Source organism: Lampetra fluviatilis, chromosome 18, assembly GCF_964198595.1.
Source record: "Lampetra fluviatilis chromosome 18, kcLamFluv1.1, whole genome shotgun sequence".
NCBI lineage: Eukaryota > Metazoa > Chordata > Hyperoartia > Petromyzontiformes > Petromyzontidae > Lampetra > Lampetra fluviatilis.
Window position 1 is genome coordinate 11735104 of NC_136292.1, and position 27225 is coordinate 11762328.

At 43.3% G+C, this 27225-nt stretch overlaps 16 non-coding genes across 16 annotated transcripts; all 16 read right to left on the reverse strand.

Annotated features, from left to right (window-relative positions):
* Positions 1 to 849: 849 nt before the first annotated feature.
* On the reverse strand, positions 850 to 1040 carry LOC144937341 (U2 spliceosomal RNA). Its single transcript, XR_013637646.1, has one exon. It is a non-coding gene; the product is annotated as a U2 spliceosomal RNA (small nuclear RNA).
* A 1055-nt stretch (positions 1041 to 2095) lies between these two features.
* LOC144937421 (U2 spliceosomal RNA) lies at positions 2096 to 2286 on the reverse strand. The gene has a single exon (XR_013637721.1). It is a non-coding gene; the product is annotated as a U2 spliceosomal RNA (small nuclear RNA).
* A 1057-nt stretch (positions 2287 to 3343) lies between these two features.
* LOC144937389 (U2 spliceosomal RNA) lies at positions 3344 to 3534 on the reverse strand. The gene has a single exon (XR_013637691.1). It is a non-coding gene; the product is annotated as a U2 spliceosomal RNA (small nuclear RNA).
* A 1061-nt stretch (positions 3535 to 4595) lies between these two features.
* LOC144937392 (U2 spliceosomal RNA) lies at positions 4596 to 4786 on the reverse strand. Its single transcript, XR_013637694.1, has one exon. It is a non-coding gene; the product is annotated as a U2 spliceosomal RNA (small nuclear RNA).
* Positions 4787 to 5843: 1057 nt separating this feature from the next.
* LOC144937360 (U2 spliceosomal RNA) lies at positions 5844 to 6034 on the reverse strand. Its single transcript, XR_013637664.1, has one exon. It is a non-coding gene; the product is annotated as a U2 spliceosomal RNA (small nuclear RNA).
* A 1057-nt stretch (positions 6035 to 7091) lies between these two features.
* LOC144937371 (U2 spliceosomal RNA) lies at positions 7092 to 7282 on the reverse strand. Its single transcript, XR_013637673.1, has one exon. It is a non-coding gene; the product is annotated as a U2 spliceosomal RNA (small nuclear RNA).
* Positions 7283 to 8339: 1057 nt separating this feature from the next.
* On the reverse strand, positions 8340 to 8530 carry LOC144937361 (U2 spliceosomal RNA). Its single transcript, XR_013637665.1, has one exon. It is a non-coding gene; the product is annotated as a U2 spliceosomal RNA (small nuclear RNA).
* A 1057-nt stretch (positions 8531 to 9587) lies between these two features.
* On the reverse strand, positions 9588 to 9778 carry LOC144937362 (U2 spliceosomal RNA). Its single transcript, XR_013637666.1, has one exon. It is a non-coding gene; the product is annotated as a U2 spliceosomal RNA (small nuclear RNA).
* Positions 9779 to 11771: 1993 nt separating this feature from the next.
* Positions 11772 to 11962, reverse strand: LOC144937422 (U2 spliceosomal RNA). The gene has a single exon (XR_013637722.1). It is a non-coding gene; the product is annotated as a U2 spliceosomal RNA (small nuclear RNA).
* Positions 11963 to 13019: 1057 nt separating this feature from the next.
* Positions 13020 to 13210, reverse strand: LOC144937339 (U2 spliceosomal RNA). The gene has a single exon (XR_013637644.1). It is a non-coding gene; the product is annotated as a U2 spliceosomal RNA (small nuclear RNA).
* Positions 13211 to 14267: 1057 nt separating this feature from the next.
* Positions 14268 to 14458, reverse strand: LOC144937363 (U2 spliceosomal RNA). The gene has a single exon (XR_013637667.1). It is a non-coding gene; the product is annotated as a U2 spliceosomal RNA (small nuclear RNA).
* A 1058-nt stretch (positions 14459 to 15516) lies between these two features.
* Positions 15517 to 15707, reverse strand: LOC144937366 (U2 spliceosomal RNA). Its single transcript, XR_013637668.1, has one exon. It is a non-coding gene; the product is annotated as a U2 spliceosomal RNA (small nuclear RNA).
* Positions 15708 to 16763: 1056 nt separating this feature from the next.
* Positions 16764 to 16954, reverse strand: LOC144937377 (U2 spliceosomal RNA). The gene has a single exon (XR_013637679.1). It is a non-coding gene; the product is annotated as a U2 spliceosomal RNA (small nuclear RNA).
* Positions 16955 to 18010: 1056 nt separating this feature from the next.
* LOC144937367 (U2 spliceosomal RNA) lies at positions 18011 to 18201 on the reverse strand. Its single transcript, XR_013637669.1, has one exon. It is a non-coding gene; the product is annotated as a U2 spliceosomal RNA (small nuclear RNA).
* Positions 18202 to 19258: 1057 nt separating this feature from the next.
* Positions 19259 to 19449, reverse strand: LOC144937331 (U2 spliceosomal RNA). Its single transcript, XR_013637637.1, has one exon. It is a non-coding gene; the product is annotated as a U2 spliceosomal RNA (small nuclear RNA).
* A 7561-nt stretch (positions 19450 to 27010) lies between these two features.
* Positions 27011 to 27201, reverse strand: LOC144937368 (U2 spliceosomal RNA). The gene has a single exon (XR_013637670.1). It is a non-coding gene; the product is annotated as a U2 spliceosomal RNA (small nuclear RNA).
* Between the last annotated feature and the right edge of the window lie 24 nt (positions 27202 to 27225).

Here is a 27225-nt window from a genome sequence, read left to right on the forward strand (position 1 = left end):
CACCATGGCACATGCGGAATGGTCGTGGTAACTTATTGTGCGAATATTATTTGGGTCTTTCGGTAAAGTCACATAGATAGGTTCAAAGAAAATAACAAAAATTACAAAAAAATACTTTACGTGACTTTACCAAAGAATATGCGCAGAAGTTATCACGACCATTCCGCATGTGCCATGGTGTTAAGAGATACGGAATATTAAACAAGCATCAGTCACGCACACGGCCATTCATGTTTGAAACCGGGACAAAATCTCAATTTCTGCAAAAGGCTTTGGCACACCCAGAAATAATTAAACCGAGTTTGTTTCTGCCAACAAACGAGGAAGTTATTAGGTGCAAGTGTAATTGATTCAGAGAATTAGAATCTGAAAATGCTAATTTAATAATACAAATTGTACGACCAATACATATGAATGAAAAAAAACGATCGAAAAAATATCGTTCGTTAATAAACACTGTCCCTAAAGGAAGGTATAGTAAAATTTCAGCCTAAGGCCTTTCTACATAGCACATGAAGCAAGATAGACTAAGATAGGTAAATTACGGAATTATGGGCAATACTGCGTTATGAAGACGTAACAAACAGAGCAGTACAGGATAAAACAAACTGTTTGTATATAAGTGCATGTGCATATGACATATTACTTCTTGACCCACACCGACTGGATACCTGTGAAAAGAGTTTGATAGATTATTAAATTTGACAGCTATCCAGGGCACAAATGAGAAGATGGAAGGGACTGGTAACAAAGCAGGAGAGAACGCACCCAATGACGCACAAACAGCGGAAATGGGGTTTGCAAACCCAACATAGTCTACTTTTGTTTGATGATATTCCTCCCCCTGCAGGGAAGTGCACCATTTCCGGAGAAACTGCAATACCGGGTTGATGCGCGGAGTGGACGGAGCAAGCCCCTATTCCATCTCCCTGTCCCAAAAATCAATTTAATATAAGGTACCACAATGTGGTACGTATCAGATATTAAACTGATAAGAACAGATACTACACTTGATCTTAGCCAAAAGGCCGAGAAGCGATAACACACACTTGCCAGTGGTGGAGATTACATACGCCAAGACTCTCTCTACACCATGGGGCCTCCACCCGTTACTACGCACAATAAATACTGACTTAAAGCTTTCGTGACTGCAGGAATTCATATTCTTTGGGCCTTTCGGTAAAGTCATGTAGATAGGTTCAGAGAAATATAAAAATCTAACAAAAAACTACTTTGTTATTTTTAACACCATGGCACATGCGGAATGGTCGTGGCAACTTATTGTGCGAATATTATTTGGGTCTTTCGGTAAAGTCACATAGATAGGTTCAAAGAAAATAACAAAAATTACAAAAAAATACTTTACGTGACTTTACCAAAGAATATGCGCAGAAGTTATCACGACCATTCCGCATGTGCCATGGTGTTAAGAGATACGGAATATTAAACAAGCATCAGTCACGCACACGGCCATTCATGTTTGAAACCGGGACAAAATCTCAATTTCTGCAAAAGGCTTTGGCACACCCAGAAATAATTAAACCGAGTTTGTTTCTGGCAACAAACGAGGAAGTTATTAGGTGCAAGTGTAATTGATTCAGAGAATTAGAATCTGAAAATGCTAATTTAATAATACAAATTGTACGACCAATACATATGAATGAAAAAAAACGATCGAAAAAATATCGTTCGTTAATAAACACTGTCCCTAAAGGAAGGTATAGTAAAATTTCAGCCTAAGGCCTTTCTACATAGCACATGAAGCAAGATAGACTAAGATAGGTAAATTACGGAATTATGGGCAATACTGCGTTATGAAGACGTAACAAACAGAGCAGTACAGGATAAAACAAACTGTTTGTATATAAGTGCATGTGCATATGACATATTACTTCTTGACCCACACCGACTGGATACCTGTGAAAAGAGTTTGATAGATTATTAAATTTGACAGCTATCCAGGGCACAAATGGGAAGATGGAAGGGACTGGTAACAAAGCAGGAGAGAACGCACCCAATGACGCACAAACAGCGGAAATGGGGTTTGCAAACCCAACATAGTCTACTTTTGTTTGATGATATTCCTCCCCCTGCAGGGAAGTGCACCATTTCCGGAGAAACTGCAATACCGGGTTGATGCGCGGAGTGGACGGAGCAAGCCCCTATTCCATCTCCCTGTCCCAAAAATCAATTTAATATAAGGTACCACAATGTGGTACGTATCAGATATTAAACTGATAAATACAGCTACTACACTTGATCTTAGCCAAAAGGCCGAGAAGCGATAACACACACTTGCCAGTGGTGGAGATTACATACGCCAAGACTCTCTCTACACCATGGGGCCTTCACCCGTTACTTCGCACAATAAATACCGACTTAAAGCTTTCGTGACTGCAGGAAGTAATATTCTTTGGGCCTTTCGGTAAAGTCATGTAGATAGGTTCAAAGAAAATTTTCTAAAAATTACATAAAACGACTTTGTTACTTTAACACCATGGCACGTGCGGAATGGTCGTGGTAACTTATTGTGCGAATATTATTTGGGTCTTTCGGTAAAGTCACATAGATAGGTTCAAAGAAAATAACAAAAATTACAAAAAAATACTTTACGTGACTTTACCAAAGAATATGCGCAGAAGTTATCACGACCATTCCGCATGTGCCATGGTGTTAAGAGATACGGAATATTAAACAAGCATCAGTCACGCACACGGCCATTCATGTTTGAAACCGGGACAAAATCTCAATTTCTGCAAAAGGCTTTGGCACACCCAGAAATAATTAAACCGAGTTTGTTTCTGCCAACAAACGAGGAAGTTATTAGGTGCAAGTGTAATTGATTCAGAGAATTAGAATCTGAAAATGCTAATTTAATAATACAAATTGTACGACCAATACATATGAATGAAAAAAAACTATCGAAAAAATATCGTTCGTTAATAAACACTGTCCCTAAAGGAAGGTATAGTAAAATTTCAGCCTAAGGCCTTTCTACATAGCACATGAAGCAAGATAGACTAAGATAGGTAAATTACGGAATTATGGGCAATACTGCGTTATGGAGACGTAACAAACAGAGCAGTACAGGATAAAACAAACTGTTTGTATATAAGTGCATTTGCATATGACATATTACTTCTTGACCCACACCGACTGGATACCTGTGAAAATAGTTTGATAGATTTTTGAAATTTGACAGCTATCCAGGGCAAAAATGAGAAGATGGAGGGGACTGGTAACAAAACAGGAGAGAACGCACCCAATTACGGACAAACAGCGGAAATGGGGTTTGCAAACCCAACATAGTCTACTTTTGTTTGATGATATTCCTCCCCCAGCAGGGAGGTGCACCATTCCCGGAGAAACTGCAATACCGGGTTGATGCGCAGAGTGGACTGAGCAAGCCCCTATTCCATCTCCCTGTCCCAAAAATCTATTTAATATAAGGTACCACAATGTGGTACGTATCAGATATTAAACTGATAAGAACAGATACTACACTTGATCTTAGCCAAAAGGCCGAGAAGCGATAACACACACTTGCCAGTGGTGGAGATTACATACGCCAAAACTCTCTCTACACCATGGGGCCTCCACCCGTTACTACGCACAATAAATACTGACTTAAAGCTTTCGTGACTGCAGGAATTCATATTCTTTGGGCCTTTCGGTAAAGTCATGTAGATAGGTTCAAAGAAAATATCAAAAAATAAGAAAAAACTACTTTGTTATTTTTAACACCATGGCACATGCGGAATGGTCGTGGTAACTTATTGTGCGAATATTATTTGGGTCTTTCGGTAAAGTCACATAGATAGGTTCAAAGAAAATAACAAAAATTGCAAAAAAATGCTTTACGTGACTTTACCAAAGAATATGCGCAGAAGTTATCACGACCATTCCGCATGTGCCATGGCGTTAAGAGATACGGAATATTAAACAAGCATCAGTCACGCACACGGCCATTCATATTTGAAACCGGGACAAAATCTCAATTTCTGCAAAAGGCTTTGGCACACCCAGAAAAAATTAAACCGAGTTTGTTTCTGCCAACAAACGAGGAAGTTCTTAGGTGCAATTGTAATTGATTAAGAGAATTAGAATCTGAAAATGCTAATATAATAATAATACAAATTGTACGACCAATACATATGAATGAAAAAACAAATATCGAAAAAATATCGTTCGTTAATAAACACTGTCCCTAAAGGAAGGTATAGTAAAATTTCAGCCTAAGGCCTTTCTACATAGCACATGAAGCAAGATAGACTAAGATAGGTAAATTACGGAATTATGGGCAATACTGCGTTATGAAGACGTAACAAACAGAGCAGTACAGGATAAAACAAACTGTTTGTATATAAGTGCATGTGCATATGACATATTACTTCTTGACCCACACCGACTGGATACCTGTGAAAATAGTTTGATAGATTTTTGAAATTTGACAGCTATCCAGGGCACAAATGAGAAGATGGAGGGGACTGGTAACAAAACAGGAGAGAACGCACCCAATTACGGACAAACAGCGGAAATGGGGTTTGCAAACCCAACATAGTCTACTTTTGTTTGATGATATTCCTCCCCCAGCAGGGAGGTGCACCATTTCCGGAGAAACTGCAATACCGGGTTGATGCGCGGAGTGGACGGAGCAAGCCTCTATTCCATCTCCCTGTCCCAAAAATATATTTAATATAAGGTACCACAATGTGGTACGTATCAGATATTAAACTGATAAGAACAGATACTACACTTGATCTTAGCCAAAAGGCCGAGAAGCGATAACACACACTTGCCAGTGGTGGAGATTACATACGCCAAAACTCTCTCTACACCATGGGGCCTCCACCCGTTACTACGCACAATAAATACTGACTTAAAGCTTTCGTGACTGCAGGAATTCATATTCTTTGGGCCTTTCGGTAAAGTCATGTAGATAGGTTCAAAGAAAATATCAAAAAATAAGAAAAAACTACTTTGTTATTTTTAACACCATGGCACATGCGGAATGGTCGTGGTAACTTATTGTGCGAATATTATTTGGGTCTTTCGGTAAAGTCACATAGATAGGTTCAAAGAAAATAACAAAAATTACAAAAAAATACTTTACGTGACTTTACCAAAGAATATGCGCAGAAGTTATCACGACCATTCCGCATGTGCCATGGCGTTAAGAGATACGGAATATTAAACAAGCATCAGTCACGCACACGGCCATTCATATTTGAAACCGGGACAAAATCTCAATTTCTGCAAAAGGCTTTGGCACACCCAGAAAAAATTAAACCGAGTTTGTTTCTGCCAACAAACGAGGAAGTTCTTAGGTGCAATTGTAATTGATTAAGAGAATTAGAATCTGAAAATGCTAATATAATAATACAAATTGTACGACCAATACATATGAATGAAAAAAAACTATCGAAAAAATATCGTTCGTTAATAAACACTGTCCCTAAAGGAAGGTATAGTAAAATTTCAGCCTAAGGCCTTTCTACATAGCACATGAAGCAAGATAGACTAAGATAGGTAAATTACGGAATTATGGGCAATACCGCGTTATGAAGACGTAACAAACAGAGCAGTACAGGATAAAACAAACTGTTTATATATAAGTGCATGTGCATATGACATATTACTTCTTGACCCAAACCGACTGGATACCTGTGAAAATAGTTTGATAGATTTTTGAAATTTGACAGCTATCCAGGGCACAAATGAGAAGATGGAGGGGACTGGTAACAAAACAGGAGAGCACGCACCCAATTACGGACAAACAGCGGAAATGGGGTTTGCAAACCCAACATAGTCTACTTTTGTTTGATGATATTCCTCCCCCAGCAGGGAGGTGCACCATTTCCGGAGAAACTGCAATACCGGGTTGATGCGCGGAGTGGACGGAGCAAGCCCCTATTCCATCTCCCTGTCCCAAAAATCTATTTAATATAAGGTACCACAATGTGGTACGTATCAGATATTAAACTGATAAGAACAGATACTACACTTGATCTTAGCCAAAAGGCCGAGAAGCGATAACACACACTTGCCAGTGGTGGAGATTACATACGCCAAAACTCTCTCTACACCATGGGGCCTCCACCCGTTACTACGCACAATAAATACTGACTTAAAGCTTTCGTGACTGCAGGAATTCATATTCTTTGGGCCTTTCGGTAAAGTCATGTAGATAGGTTCAAAGAAAATATCAAAAAATAAGAAAAAACTACTTTGTTATTTTTAACACCATGGCACATGCGGAATGGTCGTGGTAACTTATTGTGCGAATATTATTTGGGTCTTTCGGTAAAGTCACATAGATAGGTTCAAAGAAAATAACAAAAATTACAAAAAAATACTTTACGTGACTTTACCAAAGAATATGCGCAGAAGTTATCACGACCATTCCGCATGTGCCATGGCGTTAAGAGATACGGAATATTAAACAAGCATCAGTCACGCACACGGCCATTCATATTTGAAACCGGGACAAAATCTCAATTTCTGCAAAAGGCTTTGGCACACCCAGAAAAAATTAAACCGAGTTTGTTTCTGCCAAAAACGAGGAAGTTCTTAGGTGCAATTGTAATTGATTAAGAGAATTAGAATCTGAAAATGCTAATATAATAATACAAATTGTACGACCAATACATATGAATGAAAAAACAAATATCGAAAAAATATCGTTCGTTAATAAACACTGTCCCTAAAGGAAGGTATAGTAAAATTTCAGCCTAAGGCCTTTCTACATAGCACATGAAGCAAGATAGACTAAGATAGGTAAATTACGGAATTATGGGCAATACTGCGTTATGAAGACGTAACAAACAGAGCAGTACAGGATAAAACAAACTGTTTGTATATAAGTGCATGTGCATATGACATATTACTTCTTGACCCACACCGACTGGATACCTGTGAAAATAGTTTGATAAATTTTTGAAATTTGACAGCTATCCAGGGCACAAATGAGAAGATGGAGGGGACTGAAAACAAAACAGGAGAGAACGCACCCAATTACGGACAAACAGCGGAAATGGGGTTTGCAAACCCAACATAGTCTACTTTTGTTTGATGATATTCCTCCCCCAGCAGGGAGGTGCACCATTCCCGGAGAAACTGCAATACCGGGTTGATGCGCAGAGTGGACGGAGCAAGCCCCTATTCCTTCTCCCTGTCCCAAAAATCTATTTAATATAAGGTACCACAATGTGGTACGTATCAGATATTAAACTGATAAGAACAGATACTACACTTGATCTTAGCCAAAAGGCCGAGAAGCGATGACACACACTTGCCAGTGGTGGAGATTACATACGCCAAGACTCTCTCTACACCATGGGGCCTCCACCCGTTACTACGCACAATAAATACTGACTTAAAGCTTTCGTGACTGCAGGAATTCATATTCTTTGGGCCTTTCGGTAAAGTCATGTAGATAGGTTCAAAGAAAATATCAAAAAATTACAAAAAACTACTTTGTTATTTTTAACACCATGGCACATGCGGAATGGTCATGGTAACTTATTGTGCGAATATTATTTGGGTCTTTCGGTAAAGTCACATAGATAGGTTCAAAGAAAATAACAAAAATTACAAAAAAATACTTTACGTGACTTTAGCAAAGAATATGCGCAGAAGTTATCACGACCATTCCGCATGTGCCATGGCGTTAAGAGATACGGAATATTAAACAAGCACCAGTCACGCACACGTCCATTCATATTTGAAACCGGGACAAAATCTCAATTTCTGCAAAAGGCTTTGGCACACCCAGAAAAAATTAAACCGAGTTTGTTTCTGCCAACAAACGAGGAAGTTCTTAGGTGCAATTGTAATTGATTAAGAGAATTAGAATCTGAAAATGCTAATATAATAATACAAATTGTACGACCAATACATATGAATGAAAAAAAACTATCGAAAAAATATCGTTCGTTAATAAACACTGTCCCTAAAGGAAGGTATAGTAAAATTTCAGCCTAAGGCCTTTCTACATAGCACATGAAGCAAGATAGACTAAGATAGGTAAATTACGGAATTATGGGCAATACTGCGTTATGAAGACGTAACAAACAGAGCAGTACAGGATAAAACAAACTGTTTGTATATAAGTGCATGTGCATATGACATATTACTTCTTGACCCACACCGACTGGATACCTGTGAAAATAGTTTTATAGATTTTTGAAATTTGACAGCTATCCAGGGCACAAATGAGAAGATGGAGGGGACTGGTAACAAAACAGGAGAGAACGCACCCAATTACGGACAAACAGCGGAAATGGGGTTTGCAAACCCAACATAGTCTACTTTTGTTCGATGATATTCCTCCCCCAGCAGGGAGGTGCACCATTTCCGGAGAAACTGCAATACCGGGTTGATGCGCGGAGTGGACGGAGCAAGCCCCTATTCCATCTCCCTGTCCCAAAAATCTATTTAATATAAGGTACCACAATGTGGTACGTATCAGATATTAAACTGATAAGAACAGATACTACACTTGATCTTAGCCAAAAGGCCGAGAAGCGATAACACACACTTGCCAGTGGTGGAGATTACATACGCCAAAACTCTCTCTACACCATGGGGCCTCCACCCGTTACTACGCACAATAAATACTGACTTAAAGCTTTCGTGACTGCACGAATTCATATTCTTTGGGCCTTTCGGTAAAGTCATGTAGATAGGTTCAAAGAAAATATCAAAAAATAAGAAAAAACTACTTTGTTATTTTTAACACCATGGCACATGCGGAATGGTCGTGGCAACTTATTGTGCGAATATTATTTGGGTCTTTCGGTAAAGTCACATAGATAGGTTCAAAGAAAATAACAAAAATTACAAAAAAATACTTTACGTGACTTTACCAAAGAATATGCGCAGAAGTTATCACGACCATTCCGCATGTGCCATGGCGTTAAGAGATACGGAATATTAAACAAGCATCAGTCACGCACACGGCCATTCATATTTGAAACCGGGACAAAATCTCAATTTCTGCAAAAGGCTTTGGCACACCCAGGAAAAAGTAAACCGAGTTTGTTTCTGCCAACAAACGAGGAAGTTCTTAGGTGCAATTGTAATTGATTAAGAGAATTAGAATCTGAAAATGCTAATATAATAATACAAATTGTACGACCAATACATATGAATGAAAAAAAACTATCGAAAAAATATCGTTCGTTAATAAACACTGTCCCTAAAGGAAGGTATAGTAAAATTTCAGCCTAAGGCCTTTCTACATAGCACATGAAGCAAGATAGACTAAGATAGGTAAATTACGGAATTATGGGCAATACTGCGTTATGAAGACGTAACAAACAGAGCAGTACAGGATAAAACAAACTGTTTGTATATAAGTGCATGTGCATATGACATATTACTTCTTGACCCACACCGACTGGATACCTGTGAAAATAGTTTGATAGATTTTTGAAATTTGACAGCTATCCAGGGCACAAATGAGAAGATGGAGGGGACTGGTAACAAAACAGGAGAGAACGCACCCAATTACGGACAAACAGCAGAAATGGGGTTTGCAAACCCAACATAGTCTACTTTTGTTTGATGATATTCCTCCCCCAGCAGGGAGGTGCACCATTTCCGGAGAAACTGCAATACCGGGTTGATGCGCGGAGTGGACGGAGCAAGCCCCTATTCCATCTCCCTGTCCCAAAAATCTATTTAATATAAGGTACCACAATGTGGTACGTATCAGATATTAAACTGATAAGAACAGATACTACACTTGATCTTAGCCAAAAGGCCGAGAAGCGATAACACACACTTGCCAGTGGTGGATATTACATACGCCAAAACTCTCTCTACACCATGGGGCCTCCACCCGTTACTACGCACAATAAATACTGACTTAAAGCTTTCGTGACTGCAGGAATTCATATTCTTTGGGCCTTTCGGTAAAGTCATGTAGATAGGTTCAAAGAAAATATCAAAAAATAAGAAAAAACTACTTTGTTATTTTTAACACCATGGCACATGCGGAATGGTCGTGGTAACTTATTGTGCGAATATTATTTGGGTCTTTCGGTAAAGTCACATAGATAGGTTCAAAGAAAATAACAAAAATTACAAAAAAATACTTTACGTTACTTTACCAAAGCATATGCGCAGAAGTTATCACGACCATTCCGCATGTGCCATGGCGTTAAGAGATACGGAATATTAAACAAGCATCAGTCACGCACACGGCCATTCATATTTGAAACCGGGACAAAATCTCAATTTCTGCAAAAGGCTTTGGCACACCCAGAAAAAATTAAACCGAGTTTGTTTCTGCCAACAAACGAGGAAGTTCTTAGGTGCAATTGTAATTGATTAAGAGAATTAGAATCTGAAAATGCTAATATAATAATACAAATTGTACGACCAATACATATGAATGAAAAAAAACTATCGAAAAAATATCGTTCGTTAATAAACACTGTCCCTAAAGGAAGGTATAGTAAAATTTCAGCCTAAGGACTTTCTACATAGCACATGAAGCAAGATAGACTAAGATAGGTAAATTACGGAATTATGGGCAATACTGCGTTATGAAGACGTAACAAACAGAGCAGTACAGGATAAAACAAACTGTTTATATATAAGTGCATGTGCATATGACATGTTACTTCTTGACCCACACCGACTGGATACCTGTGAAAATAGTTTGATAGATTTTTTTTTTTTTCTCATAGTGTAAATGCTTACCCCGAGCTCTCAATACTCTGATATTGCACTGTGATTGAGTTGTACGCCTTCTGGTGTCATCTGGCCCTACACCAATGGGGACTAGGCTCTAAAGAAAGCCGTCTCGGGTGTGGGCCAATCAACTTCAAGGACAGTGCATATTATCATCCTTATCAGAGTTGCTTCTTTTTGTTTGCTTTTTTGACTACTTGTGTTGTGTTCATTGCAAACATGATGCCTTGAATAAAGGTGTCAGTTTTGTACCAGTTAAAAGGGTAAAAACCTACTATCATATTTTGCCACTGGTAAAAGAGATCTCATAGTGTAAATGCTTACCCCGAGCTCTCAATACTCTGATATTGCACTGTGATTGAGTTGTACGCCTTCTGGTGTCATCTGGCCCTACACCAATGGGGACTAGGCTCTAAAGAAAGCCGTCTCGGGTGTGGGCCAATCAACTTCAAGGACAGTGCATATTATCATCCTTATCAGAGTTGCTTCTTTTTGTTTGCTTTTTTGACTACTTGTGTTGTGTTCATTGCAAACATGATGCCTTGAATAAAGGTGTCAGTTTTGTACCAGTTAAAAGGGTAAAAACCTACTATCATATTTTGCCACTGGTAAAAGAGATCTCATAGTGTAAATGCTTACCCCGAGCTCTCAATACTCTGATATTGCACTGTGATTGAGTTGTACGCCTTCTGGTGTCATCTGGCCCTACACCAATGGGGACTAGGCTCTAAAGAAAGCCGTCTCGGGTGTGGGCCAATCAACTTCAAGGACAGTGCATATTATCATCCTTATCAGAGTTGCTTCTTTTTGTTTGCTTTTTTGACTACTTGTGTTGTGTTCATTGCAAACATGATGCCTTGAATAAAGGTGTCAGTTTTGTACCAGTTAAAAGGGTAAAAACCTACTATCAGATTTTTGAAATTTGACAGCTATCCAGGGCACAAATGAGAAGATGGAGGGGACTGGTAACAAAACAGGAGAGAACGCACCCAATTACGGACAAACAGCGGAAATGGGGTTTGCAAACCCAACATAGTCTACTTTTGTTCGATGATATTCCTCCCCCAGCAGGGAGGTGCACAATTTCCGGAGAAACTGCAATACCGGGTTGATGCGCGGAGTGGACGGAGCAAGCCCCTATTCCATCTCCCTGTCCCAAAAATCTATTTAATATAAGGTACCACAATGTGGTACGTATCAGATATTAAACTGATGAGAACAGATACTACACTTGATCTTAGCCAAAAGGTCGAGAAGCGATAACACACACTTGCCAGTGGTGGAGATTACATACGCCAAAACTCTCTCTACACCATGGGGCCTCCACCCGTTACTACGCACAATAAATACTGACTTAAAGCTTTCGTGACTGCAGGAATTCATATTCTTTGGGCCTTTCGGTAAAGTCATGTAGATAGGTTCAAAGAAAATATCAAAAAATAAGAAAAAACTACTTTGTTATTTTTAACACCATGGCACATGCGGAATGGTCGTGGTAACTTATTGTGCGAATATTATTGGGTCTTTCGGTAAAGTCACATAGATAGGTTCAAAGAAAATAACAAAAATTACAAAAAAATACTTTACGTGACTTTACCAAAGAATATGCGCAGAAGTTATCACGACCATTCCGCATGTGCCATGGCGTTAAGAGATACGGAATATTAAACAAGCATCAGTCACGCACACGGCCATTCATATTTGAAATCGGGACAAAATCTCAATTTCTGCAAAAGGCTTTGGCACACCCAGAAAAAAGTAAACCGAGTTTGTTTCTGCCAACAAACGAGGAAGTTCTTAGGTGCAATTGTAATTGATTAAGAGAATTAGAATCTGAAAATGCTAATATAATAATACAAATTGTACGACCAATACATATGAATGAAAAAAAAACTATCGAAAAAATATCGTTCGTTAATAAACACTGTCCCTAAAGGAAGGTATAGTAAAATTTCAGCCTAAGGCCTTTCTACATAGCACATGAAGCAAGATAGACTAAGATAGGTAAATTACGGAATTATGGGCAATACTGCGTTATGAAGACGTAACAAACAGAGCAGTACAGGATAAAACAAACTGTTTGTATATAAGTGCATGTGCATATGACATATTACTTCTTGACCCACACCGACTGGATACCTGTGAAAATAGTTTGATAGATTTTTGAAATTTGACAGCTATCCAGGGCACAAATGAGAAGATGGAGGGGACTGGTAACAAAACAGGAGAGAACGCACCCAATTACGGACAAACAGCGGAAATGGGGTTTGCAAACCCAACATAGTCTACTTTTGTTTGATGATATTCCTCCCCCAGCAGGGAGGTGCACCATTTCCGGAGAAACTGCAATACCGGGTTGATGCGCGGAGTGGACGGAGCAAGCCCCTATTCCATCTCCCTGTCCCAAAAATATATTTAATATAAGGTACCACAATGTGGTACGTATCAGATATTAAACTGATAAGAACAGATACTACACTTGATCTTAGCCAAAAGGCCGAGAAGCGATAACACACACTTGCCAGTGGTGGATATTACATACGCCAAAACTCTCTCTACACCATGGGGCCTCCACCCGTTACTACGCACAATAAATACTGACTTAAAGCTTTCGTGACTGCAGGAATTCATATTCTTTGGGCCTTTCGGTAAAGTCATGTAGATAGGTTCAAAGAAAATATCAAAAAATAAGAAAAAACTACTTTGTTATTTTTAACACCATGGCACATGCGGAATGGTCGTGGTAACTTATTGTGCGAATATTATTTGGGTCTTTCGGTAAAGTCACATAGATAGGTTCAAAGAAAATAACAAAAATTACAAAAAAATACTTTACGTGACTTTACCAAAGCATATGCGCAGAAGTTATCACGACCATTCCGCATGTGCCATGGCGTTAAGAGATACGGAATATTAAACAAGCATCAGTCACGCACACGGCCATTCATATTTGAAACCGGGACAAAATCTCAATTTCTGCAAAAGGCTTTGGCACACCCAGAAAAAATTAAACCGAGTTTGTTTCTGCCAACAAACGAGGAAGTTCTTAGGTGCAATTGTAATTGATTAAGAAAATTAGAATCTGAAAATGCTAATATAATAATACAAATTGTACGACCAATACATATGAATGAAAAAAAAATATCGAAAAAACATCGTTCGTTAATAAACACTGTCCCTAAAGGAAGGTATAGTAAAATTTCAGCCTAAGGCCTTTCTACATAGCACACGAAGCAAGATAGACTAAGATAGGTAAATTACGGAATTATGGGCAATACTGCGTTATGAAGACGTAACAAACAGAGCAGTACAGGATAAAACAAACTGTTTATATATAAGTGCATGTGCATATGACATGTTACTTCTTGACCCACACCGACTGGATACCTGTGAAAATAGTTTGATAGATTTTTGAAATTTGACAGCTATCCAGGGCACAAATGAGAAGATGGAGGGGACTGGTAACAAAACAGGAGAGAACGCACCCAATTACGGACAAACAGCGGAAATGGGGTTTGCAAACCCAACATAGTCTACTTTTGTTCGATGATATTCCTCCCCCAGCAGGGAGGTGCACCATTTCCGGAGAAACTGCAATACCGGGTTGATGCGCGGAGTGGACGGAGCAAGCCCCTATTCCATCTCCCTGTCCCAAAAATCTATTTAATATAAGGTACCACAATGTGGTACGTATCAGATATTAAACTGATAAGAACAGATACTACACTTGATCTTAGCCAAAAGGCCGAGAAGCGATAACACACACTTGCCAGTGGTGGAGATTACATACGCCAAAACTCTCTCTACACCATGGGGCCTCCACCCGTTACTACGCACAATAAATACTGACTTAAAGCTTTCGTGACTGCAGGAATTCATATTCTTTGGGCCTTTCGGTAAAGTCATGTAGATAGGTTCAAAGAAAATATCAAAAAATAAGAAAAAACTACTTTGTTATTTTTAACACCATGGCACATGCGGAATGGTCGTGGTAACTTATTGTGCGAATATTATTTGGGTCTTTCGGTAAAGTCACATAGATAGGTTCAAAGAAAATAACAAAAATTACAAAAAAATACTTTACGTGACTTTACCAAAGAATATGCGCAGAAGTTATCACGACCATTCCGCATGTGCCATGGCGTTAAGAGATACGGAATATTAAACAAGCATCAATCACGCACACGGCCATTCATATTTGAAACCGGGACAAAATCTCAATTTCTGCAAAAGGCTTTGGCACACCCAGAAAAAATTAAACCGAGTTTGTTTCTGCCAACAAACGAGGAAGTTCTTAGGTGCAATTGTAATTGATTAAGAGAATTAGAATCTGAAAATGCTAATATAATAATACAAATTGTACGACCAATACATATGAATGAAAAAACAAATATCGAAAAAATATCGTTCGTTAATAAACACTGTCCCTAAAGGAAGGTATAGTAAAATTTCAGCCTAAGGCCTTTCTACATAGCACACGAAGCAAGATAGACTAAGATAGGTAAATTACGGAATTATGGGCAATACTGCGTTATGAAGACGTAACAAACAGAGCAGTACAGGATAAAACAAACTGTTTGTATATAAGTGCATGTGCATATGACATATTACTTCTTGACCCACACCGACTGGATACCTGTGAAAATAGTTTGATAGATTTTTGAAATTTGACAGCTATCCAGGGCACAAATGAGAAGATGGAGGGGACTGGTAACAAAACAGGAGAGAACGCACCCAATTACGGACAAACAGCGGAAATGGGGTTTGCAAACCCAACATAGTCTACTTTTGTTCGATGATATTCCTCCCCCAGCAGGGAGGTGCACCATTTCCGGAGAAACTGCAATACCGGGTTGATGCGCGGAGTGGACGGAGCAAGCCCCTATTCCATCTCCCTGTCCCAAAAATCTATTTAATATAAGGTACCACAATGTGGTACGTATCAGATATTAAACTGATAAGAACAGATACTACACTTGATCTTAGCCAAAAGGCCGAGAAGCGATAACACACACTTGCCAGTGGTGGAGATTACATACGCCAAAACTCTCTCTACACCATGGGGCCTCCACCCGTTACTACGCACAATAAATACTGACTTAAAGCTTTCGTGACTGCAGGAATTCATATTCTTTGGGCCTTTCGGTAAAGTCATGTAGATAGGTTCAAAGAAAATATCAAAAAATAAGAAAAAACTACTTTGTTATTTTTAACACCATGGCACATGCGGAATGGTCGTGGTAACTTATTGTGCGAATATTATTGGGTCTTTCGGTAAAGTCACATAGATAGGTTCAAAGAAAATAACAAAAATTACAAAAAAATACTTTACGTGACTTTACCAAAGAATATGCGCAGAAGTTATCACGACCATTCCGCATGTGCCATGGCGTTAAGAGATACGGAATATTAAACAAGCATCAGTCACGCACACGGCCATTCATATTTGAAATCGGGACAAAATCTCAATTTCTGCAAAAGGCTTTGGCACACCCAGAAAAAAGTAAACCGAGTTTGTTTCTGCCAACAAACGAGGAAGTTCTTAGGTGCAATTGTAATTGATTAAGAGAATTAGAATCTGAAAATGCTAATATAATAATACAAATTGTACGACCAATACATATGAATGAAAAAAAACTATCGAAAAAATATCGTTCGTTAATAAACACTGTCCCTAAAGGAAGGTATAGTAAAATTTCAGCCTAAGGCCTTTCTACATAGCACATGAAGCAAGATAGACTAAGATGGGTAAATTACGGAATTATGGGCAATACTGCGTTATGAAGACGTAACAAACAGAGCAGTACAGGATAAAACAAACTGTTTGTATATAAGTGCATGTGCATATGACATATTACTTCTTGACCCACACCGACTGGATACCTGTGAAAATAGTTTGATAAATTTTTGAAATTTGACAGCTATCCAGGGCACAAATAAGAAGATGGAGGGGACTGGTAACAAAACAGGAGAGAACGCACCCAATTACGGACAAACAGCGGAAATGGGGTTTGCAAACCCAACATAGTCTACTTTTGTTTGATGATATTCCTCCCCCAGCAGGGAGGTGCACCATTCCCGGAGAAACTGCAATACCGGGTTGATGCGCAGAGTGGACGGAGCAAGCCCCTATTCCATCTCCCTGTCCCAAAAATCTATTTAATATAAGGTACCACAATGTGGCACGTATCAGATATTAAACTGATAAGAACAGATACTACACTTGATCTTAGCCAAAAGGCCGAGAAGCGATGACACACACTTGCCAGTGGTGGAGATTACATACGCCAATACTCTCTCTACACCATGGGGCCTCCACCCGTTACTACGCACAATAAATACTGACTTAAAGCTTTCGTGACTGCAGGAATTCATATTCTTTGGGCCTTTCGGTAAAGTCATGTAGATAGGTTCAAAGAAAATATAAAAAAATTACAAAAAACTACTTTGTTATTTTTAACACCATGGCACATGCGGAATGGTCATGGTAACTTATTGTGCGAATATTATTTGGGTCTTTCGGTAAAGTCACATAGATAGGTTCAAAGAAAATAACAAAAATTACAAAAAAATACTTTACGTGACTTTACCAAAGAATATGCGCAGAAGTTATCACGACCATTCCGCATGTGCCATGGCGTTAAGAGATACGGAATATTAAACAAGCACCAGTCACGCACACGTCCATTCATATTTGAAACCGGGACAAAATCTCAATTTCTGCAAAAGGCTTTGGCACACCCAGAAAAAATTAAACCGAGTTTGTTTCTGCCAACAAACGAGGAAGTTCTTAGGTGCAATTGTAATTGATTAAGAGAATTAGAATCTGAAAATGCTAATATAATAATACAAATTGTACGACCAATACATATGAATGAAAAAAAACTATCGAAAAAATATCGTTCGTTAATAAACACTGTCCCTAAAGGAAGGTATAGTAAAATTTCAGCCTAAGGCCTTTCTACATAGCACATGAAGCAAGATAGACTAAGATAGGTAAATTACGGAATTATGGGCAATACTGCGTTATGAAGACGTAACAAACAGAGCAGTACAGGATAAAACAAACTGTTTGTATATAAGTGCATGTGCATATGACATATTACTTCTTGACCCACACCGACTGGATACCTGTGAAAATAGTTTATAGATTTTTGAAATTTGACAGCTATCCAGTGCACAAATGAGAAGATGGAGGGGACTGGTAACAAAACAGGAGAGAACGCACCCAATTACGGACAAACAGCGGAAATGGGGTTTGCAAACCCAACATAGTCTACTTTTGTTTGATGATATTCCTCCCCCAGCAGGGAGGTGCACCATTTCCGGAGAAACTGCAATACCGGGTTGATGCGCGGAGTGGACGGAGCAAGCCCCTATTCCATCTCCCTGTCCCAAAAATCTATTTAATATAAGGTACCACAATGTGGTACGTATCAGATATTAAACTGATAAGAACAGATACTACACTTGATCTTAGCCAAAAGGCCGAGAAGCGATAACACACACTTGCCAGTGGTGGAGATTACATACGCCAAGACTCTCTCTACACCATGGGGCCTCCACCCGTTACTACGCACAATAAATACTGACTTAAAGCTTTCGTGACTGCAGGAATTCATATTCTTTGGGCCTTTCGGTAAAGTCATGTAGATAGGTTCAAAGAAAATATCAAAAAATTACAAAAAACTACTTTGCTATTTTTAACACCATGGCACATGCGGAATGGTCGTGGTAACTTATTGTGCGAATATTATTCGGGTCTTTCGGTAAAGTCACATAGATAGGTTCAAAGAAAATAACAAAAATTACAAAAAAATACTTTACGTGAATTTACCAAAGAATATGCGCAGAAGTTATCACGACCATTCCGCATGTGCCATGGCGTTAAGAGATACGGAATATTAAACAAGCATCAGTCACGCACACGGCCATTCATATTTGAAACCGGGACAAAATCTCAATTTCTGCAAAAGGCTTTGGCACACCCAGAAAAAATTAAACCGAGTTTGTTTCTGCCAACAAACGAGGAAGTTCTTAGGTGCAATTGTAATTGATTAAGAGAATTAGAATCTGAAAATGCTAATATAATAATACAAATTGTACGACCAATACATATGAATGAAAAAAAACTATCGAAAAAATATCGTTCGTTAATAAACACTGTCCCTAAAGGAAGGTATAGTAAAATTTCAGCCTAAGGCCTTTCTACATAGCACATGAAGCAAGATAGACTAAGATAGGTAAATTACGGAATTATGGGCAATACTGCGTTATGAAGACGTAACAAACAGAGCAGTACAGGATAAAACAAACTGTTTGTATATAAGTGCATGTGCATATGACATATTACTTCTTGACCCACACCGACTGGATACCTGTGAAAATAGTTTGATAGATTTTTGAAATTTGACAGCTATCCAGGGCACAAATGAGAAGATGGAGGGGACTGGTAACAAAACAGGAGAGAACGCACCCAATTACGGACAAACAGCGGAAATGGGGTTTGCAAACCCAACATAGTCTACTTTTGTTTGATGATATTCCTCCCCCAGCAGGGAGGTGCACCATTCCCGGAGAAACTGCAATACCGGGTTGATGCGCAGAGTGGACGGAGCAAGCCCCTATTCCATCTCCCCGTCCCAAAAATCTATTTAATATAAGGTACCACAATGTGGTACGTATCAGATATTAAACTGATAAGAACAGATACTACACTTGATCTTAGCCAAAAGGCCGAGAAGCGATAACACACACTTGCCAGTGGTGGAGATTACATACGCCAAAACTCTCTCTACACCATGGGGCCTCCACCCGTTACTACGCACAATAAATACTGACTTAAAGCTTTCGTGACTGCAGGAATTCATATTCTTTGGGCCTTTCGGTAAAGTCATGTAGATAGGTTCAAAGAAAATATCAAAAAATAAGAAAAAACTACTTTGTTATTTTTAAGACCATGGCACATGCGGAATGGTCGTGGTAACTTATTGTGCGAATATTATTTGGGTCTTTCGGTAAAGTCACATAGATAGGTTCAAAGAAAATAACAAAAATTACAAAAAAATACTTTACGTGAATTTACCAAAGAATATGCGCAGAAGTTATCACGACCATTCCGCATGTGCCATGGCGTTAAGAGATACGGAATATTAAACAAGCATCAGTCACGCACACGGCCATTCATATTTGAAACCGGGACAAAATCTCAATTTCTGCAAAAGGCTTTGGCACACCCAGAAAAAATTAAACCGAGTTTGTTTCTGCCAACAAACGAGGAAGTTCTTAGGTGCAATTGTAATTGATTAAGAGAATTAGAATCTGAAAATGCTAATATAATAATACAAATTGTACGACCAATACATATGAATGAAAAAAAACTATCGAAAAAATATCGTTCGTTAATAAACACTGTCCCTAAAGGAAGGTATAGTAAAATTTCAGCCTAAGGCCTTTCTACATAGCACATGAAGCAAGATAGACTAAGATAGGTAAATTACGGAATTATGGGCAATACTGCGTTATGAAGACGTAACAAACAGAGCAGTACAGGATAAAACAAACTGTTTGTATATAAGTGCATGTGCATATGACATATTACTTCTTGACCCACACCGACTGGATACCTGTGAAAATAGTTTGATAGATTTTTGAAATTTGACAGCTATCCAGGGCACAAATGAGAAGATGGAGGGGACTGGTAACAAAACAGGAGAGAACGCACCCAATTACGGACAAACAGCGGAAATGGGGTTTGCAAACCCAACATAGTCTACTTTTGTTTGATGATATTCCTCCCCCAGCAGGGAGGTGCACCATTCCCGGAGAAACTGCAATACCGGGTTGATGCGCGGAGTGGACGGAGCAAGCCCCTATTGCTGCGTCACCATTTCTACCGACGGCACTTTTGAAAGTCCCGCCATCGCCGCAGCAGCTGCCGAGGGCGTGGCCAACCTCAACTTGGGGTCCAACATCGGCTCCGCTGGGGCTGCCGCGTCACCGCCTTCGGACGGAGCGTCACTATCTGCGCGACAGGCGATTACAGCTGCCGTTCGTGCTGACGCTCGGCCGAGTCGCGGGGACATCAAAGTGCGGGCCTCCACGGCGGTCGCTGCACTACACCAAAGGCTGCCCCCGCTGAAGGAGTTTGTGGCTGAGGAGGGCGACTGGGGGGGATTTCAGCGGCGCTTCCTCGCGCATCAAGAGATGGCGGGGTGGTCAGACGACGAAGCCCTCTGCGCACTACCGGCGCTCCTTGACGGCGACGCCCTCGCCGCTCTTACGTCCGCATCGAGGGACAAGCGCTCTACTCTTCAGATGGCGCTGCAATTGCTGGCTGGGGTTTACGGACCCTCGGCGGAGTGTAGGCAGCGATTCTACGACCGCCAGCGGGGTGCGAAGGAGTCGCCCCTCGCCTACCGTACGAGCCTTCTGGCGCTCGCAAAGACGGCCTTCCCTCGTATGGATGACCAAGGCGTCGACGCCATGGTCACCGAGAAGATCCTTCTGCTGGCGGACGACCTGGACGTCGCTATCGTCGCGCAGGAGGACGTGGAGATGGGTTCCCTCCAAGCGGCGCGGCTCCTCCACGCCAACCTCCTGTCGCAGCGAAGGAAGGCCAGCAGGGCAGCTGCGGGCCGTACGGTGGCTGCCATCACCTCACCGACGGATGAGGTCTACGCCGCCGACTTCCGACAGCAGCAACGGATGGGAGCACGGGCGGACCGGGATGGGTCGGCCCGCTCCGACCGCCCGTCTTCACCACCTGCGTTCCCGCGCTGCTATAACTGCGGCATCCGGGGCCACGTCGCCTCGGGGTGCCCTCCCCTCGACAGCGGGGGACGACGCCTCGCGGGGACGCTGGCCCTCCTCCTCCTCCTCCCAAGCTCCACCGACATGACCCGGCGAGTCGCGGCACCCCACATGTTTGGCCAAAGCACACACCCGTTACACATGTACACACCGCAACGAACGGGGGGCCAACATTGCACACCGTGGGGCCAACACGAACCACTATGGGGACCGAATTCGAACCCGCCCAGTGGTCCGTGTTGGCCCATCGCGTTCTAGCTGCGCCGTCGGGGTCGTCGGCCGTAGTAGGGTATATTGACGGGGTCGAAGTGCGTATCCTCGTCGATACAGGTGCGTCGGCAACCATCATTTCGGAACTAATATACAACATTCTCCCTGTCCAAAGTCGTCCCTTGCTACCGGTTAATGTGCCATTCTACGCTGCTAACGGGGGCTCACTGGGTATCATGGGGCAGATTCGCGCGCAAATTTCGATCGGTGATATTAAATTGTCCGGCCCTATTTTTGTGTCCTCCTCGCTGGCGGTTCCGTGCCTGCTGGGGACGGATTTCTTGGGCAAAATGCCGATTCGGATTATGATTAATCAGGGTTGCATTGAACTCCCGTCGGGACGGCGGATGGCGTTTTTGCCTTCCCCTACTACGGATCGCCCGGCGCTCGCGACGGTACCCGCGTTTGTAGTTCAGACGGTTCGCGTGCCGCCGGGGGCACAAATGTTGGTGCCCCTAAAGCTTCGTAGGCCCTTCGCTAAGGGTGTTGGGGACCAGGGTGTCCTGCTCGGGCCATCTAGGGCTGGGGATAGCGGGCCGCATTTGATTCCCGCTCAGACCATTGTAAGGGGGGACGGGGACCCCTTCATCGCGGTCCTCAATGTGGGGTCGCAGGCCGTGGTAATTCCCCAAGGGACCGTGCTTGCTCACGCAACGCCGGTGCCCTGTGAGGAGTCTGTCGCAAATCACGTGCACGCTGCCACTCTGCCGACTCCACATTCGGACACCGATGAAGGGTGGCTTGAGGCGCTTTGTGCGGGATCGACGGACCTGTCGGATGTAGAGCGTCAAAAGCTTAGGACACTATTGCGCGAATTCGCCGATTTGTTTAGTCAAAACAAATTCGATCTGGGCTGCACCCATTTGCTGCGTCACCATATTGATACTGGTGACAGCGCGCCCATACGCCAAAATCCCTTCCGGCTGAGTCCCGCCGAGAAGGACCATGTCAAATCGGCTGTTGATGACATGTTAGCCGCCGATATCATTTCTCCCTCTACCAGCCCGTGGGGAGCACCGATCGTTCTGGTAAAGAAACAGGATGGATCGTTGTGGTTTTGCGTCGATTTTCGCCGCCTCAACAAAATTTCCGTTGCTGACGCATACCCGCTTCCCCGTATTGATGAATCGCTCGACGCCTTGGCGGGGGCGCAATTCTTCTCCACATTGGATTTGCTTTCGGGATTCTGGCAGCTTCCTCTGGACGATGAATCTAAGCCTAAAACCGCATTCCGTACGCCACATGGTCTCTTCCAATTTAACCGGTTGCCGATGGGATTACACTCGGCGCCGGCGACTTTCCAGCAATTGATGGAATTGGTTTTGGCTGGATTGCAGTGGGATTCGTGTTTAATCTATTTGGACGACGTTATCATCTTTAGCAGAACATTTGACGAGCATCTCCAGAGGTTGCGGGCCGTTTTCCTCAAAATGCGGGCTGCTAATTTGAAATTTAAACCCCAAAAGTGTCATTTGTTGCGCGAATCGGTACGTTATTTGGGGCACATCGTAGGGCGCTCGGGTATTGCTACTGATCCCGCCAAAACGCAGTGCGTCAGCTCCTGGCCGACTCCCACCTCGGTGGGAGAGGTCAGGAGCTTTGTTGGTTTCGCGTCATACTACCGACGCTTTGTCGCGGACTTTGCCACCATTGCTAAACCCCTGCACGCTTTGACGTCAAAGGGGGTCCGTTTCCATTGGGGACAGGAGGAGGAGGCTGCGTTCCGCTCACTTCGGGACGCTCTGGTTAATGCCCCTCCCCTGGTTTATCCCGATTTTTCAAAACCCTTTGTGCTCGATACTGACGCGAGCAACACAGGTATTGGGGGCGTGCTGTCCCAGGTGGTCGAGGGCGTCGAACGGGTGGTCGCGTACGGTAGCCGAGTGTTGTCTCCAGCGGAGCAACGATATTGTGTCACGCGTCGGGAACTGCTGGCAATTGTCTACTTCATCCAGCAGTACCGGCCGTATCTGTACGGACAGTGTTTCACCGTCCGTACAGACCATGCAGCGCTACAGTACACCCTGCGAGTCCAACAACCATCGGGACAATTGTCTCGATGGCTGGAGGTTCTCCAGGATTTTGATTTTCAGACCACGTACCGTAAGGGCGTTCGCCACACCAACGCGGACGCCCTGTCACGCATGCCAACCACCCCCGAATGCGCATGCCTCCTGGGGTCGGGTCGGTGCAGGCATCCTGCTGAATTGCCTGTCCCGGTCTTGGCGGCTGCTGATGACGCAGCATCAGTGACTAATTCTATCGCACAACAGGGTTCTGATTCCCTGTTGGGGTTGCCTGCTACGGAATGGGGCCGGTTGCAAATGGAAGATACTTCCCTCCTTGCGTTGCGCCGCCGCGTCAGGGACCGGGGGCGGGGGAGGGGTGATGCCGACGTATGGGAAATGCTCGGTGGGTTGTTAATGCATTGGGACGGGAAATCCCATCGCCACCGGCTGGTGGTCCCTTCGGGGTTACGGGGTAGGGTGGTGTGGGCCGCTCACGAGCGCCTCCTCCACCTGGGTACCCAAAAGACCCTGGCCTTGCTCCAACTTGATTTATTTTGGCCGGGCATGACAAGGGATGTCGGGGATCTATTAGGATCGTGCCCTAGATGTGCGCAGCGCAAACCACCAGCGAAGGAGTCGAACCCGCCCCTGCAATCTATCAGGGTTTCCCGGGTGAACGAACTCGTCGCGCTGGACATTCTAGGACCGTTCCCCGCCACCCTTAGGGGAAATAGGTATTTGCTAACCGGGGTTGAATATTTCACGCGCTGGCCTATGGCCTGGCCCCTGGCCAACCAGTCGGCGGCAGCCATCGTGGAGGCCTTTGTCCAGGGATACGTCCTTGACAAAGGTGCTCCCGAGAGGCTGCTGACCGACCAGGGTAAAAATTTTCAAGCAAATTGCTCAAACAGGTCTGTGAGATCCTTGGCACTAAAAAGATTCGCACCTCTCCATATCACCCACAAACCGACGGGATGGTCGAGCGGTTGCATCGTACCATCACGTCGATGTTGTCGCAGCACGTTTCTGACTCACAGACGGATTGGGATTTGAAAATTCAGGGGGTCCTGTCAGCATACCGGTTGGCCCCCCATGCTGCGACGGGATTTTCCCCCTTTTTCCTTATGTATGGCCGCGAACCGGAGCCACCTGTTCAGGCCCAACTGCAGATCCCGGCGCCGCAGGGAAAAACTCAATTGGCCGAACATGTTAAATTCAACCTGGAAAAATTAACGGAGGCTCGGGATGCTGCCATGCAGAATTCTGCCAGGCGGCAGAGGGCTAATGAGCGCCTCAGAATGGGTCGCGCGCATGTGATACAGTGGAAGCCGGGGGACAGGGCATGGTTGCACTGTCCCCAGGTACCGCTCGCGTCCTCCTCTAAACTGCTGCGACCGTGGCGGGGTCCCGTCGAGGTGGTTGAGGTCCTGAGACCTCAGTGCGTGCGCATTCAATGGGGGAGGCGCCGGTGGTTTGTACACCCCGCCAGGCTAAAACCCTTCGTTGCGGTGCGAGATCCCACTACACACGCGCGTGGCCAAGCATGTGGGGGGGCGTCCGACTCAGAGGGGTCTTCTCCGTTGCTCCCGCCTAACGTGCTGCAGGCTGTCCCACCCCCAGGTGCACCGGGAGTGACGGGCTCACGCCCGACGACCCCCGCAGGTGATGCTGAGGGTCTTGCGACGTCGGCAACAGACTCGCTCTGTGATGAACACCTGCCGGCCGACGGCCTGCCGGCCGCGCCTGTCCCGTGTGACGGGCCTGCGGCGAGGACGCGCGCAAAAATGCGCAAACTCTTGTGAAAAAAAAGAGAAGAATTTTTTTTTTTTTTGCGTCTTTTGTGGCTTCTCTTTCCGGTGTACATTCGCATGTTGTGCTCACGGTGTGGGGCGTCCGTGCTGTGTTCCCGGCACGTGCCGCGCTGCGTTGTACGATTATTGGGTGTGTGTTGTGTGTGTTGTGTGTGTTCTGTGGGGGGCTGGGGGGGGACTCCAGGTAAAGAAACACGTGTATATACGCTCGTCCTACGGTTTTCGTATTTATTCGCGGGGGGGGTTCGTCGGGTTATTTTTTTTCTTTCCTCCTTCCTGTTGTTCTTCTCGTTGCGTTATTGTTGAAAAAATGAGGCACACGCTGGGGAATCGAGGGCTGAATAAACTTTTATTGTCGATGTTGCAGCCGGGACGGCTGGGAGCTGTACAGGGGGAGGTGATGTAGGGGTCTTACGGAGGAAATATGTGTCGAGCTGATATGTATGGGATCCTACGGGAAACTAGCACAGTGGGCGGGGCTACGTCAGTGCACGGGCAGGTGCCCTCTACGACGTCCGCGCTTCGGACGTTACGATCCCCCGGGGCCCCACCCCTCAGGGAGGGGGATGTATAAAAGGGGAATGTATCGGGGGGCTAGGGAGAGTTGGGTTAGCTAAGAAGAGAAGACGGAAGACGTCCGAGATAGAGCCCTGGTCTCCCCCTGGTACGCCGTCCTTGTCAGGACCGCGCAGGCTCGAGCCAGTGGCGTGGTGCCAGAGCCAGAGCCAGTGTTGGTCTGGACTCTGAGTACCGGGCCCGACTGACCAGTGTCGGGCCAAGATAGCCTCCCCTAGTCCACGAGAGGAGGACTCTGAGGCAGGCTAGGGTTAGCTAGGAGGTGTGTCCTCAGATAGACGGGTGAGGGGGCCAATACCCCCTCAAGTGTGTATGTCACAACGGTTGCTGTAATAAACCTCAGTGTGCCTCAACCCCGGGTGTCGACCTGTATTCGACGGTACTACACATATAAATGAAAAAAAACTATCGAAAAAATATCGTTCGTTAATAAACACTGTCCCTAAAGGAAGGTATAGTAAAATTTCAGCCTAAGGCCTTTCTACATAGCACATGAAGCAAGATAGACTAAGATAGGTAAATTACGGAATTATGGGCAATACTGCGTTATGAAGACGTAACAAACAGAGCAGTACAGGATAAAACAAACTGTTTGTATATAAGTGCATGTGCATATGACATATTACTTCTTGACCCACACCGACTGGATACCTGTGAAAATAGTTTGATAGATTTTTTTAAATTTGACAGCTATCCAGGGCACAAATGAGAAGATGGAGGGGACTGGTAACAAAACAGGAGAGAACGCACCCAATTACGGACAAACAGCGGAAATGGGGTTTGCAAACCCAACATAGTCTACTTTTGTTTGATGATATTCCTCCCCCAGCAGGGAGGTGCACCATTTCCGGAGAAACTGCAATACCGGGTTGATGCGCGGAGTGGACGGAGCAAGCCCCTATTCCATCTCCCTGTCCCAAAAATCTATTTAATATAAGGTACCACAATGTGGTACGTATCAGATATTAAACTGATAAGAACAGATACTACACTTGATCTTAGCCAAAAGGCCGAGAAGCGATAACACACACTTGCCAGTGGTGGAG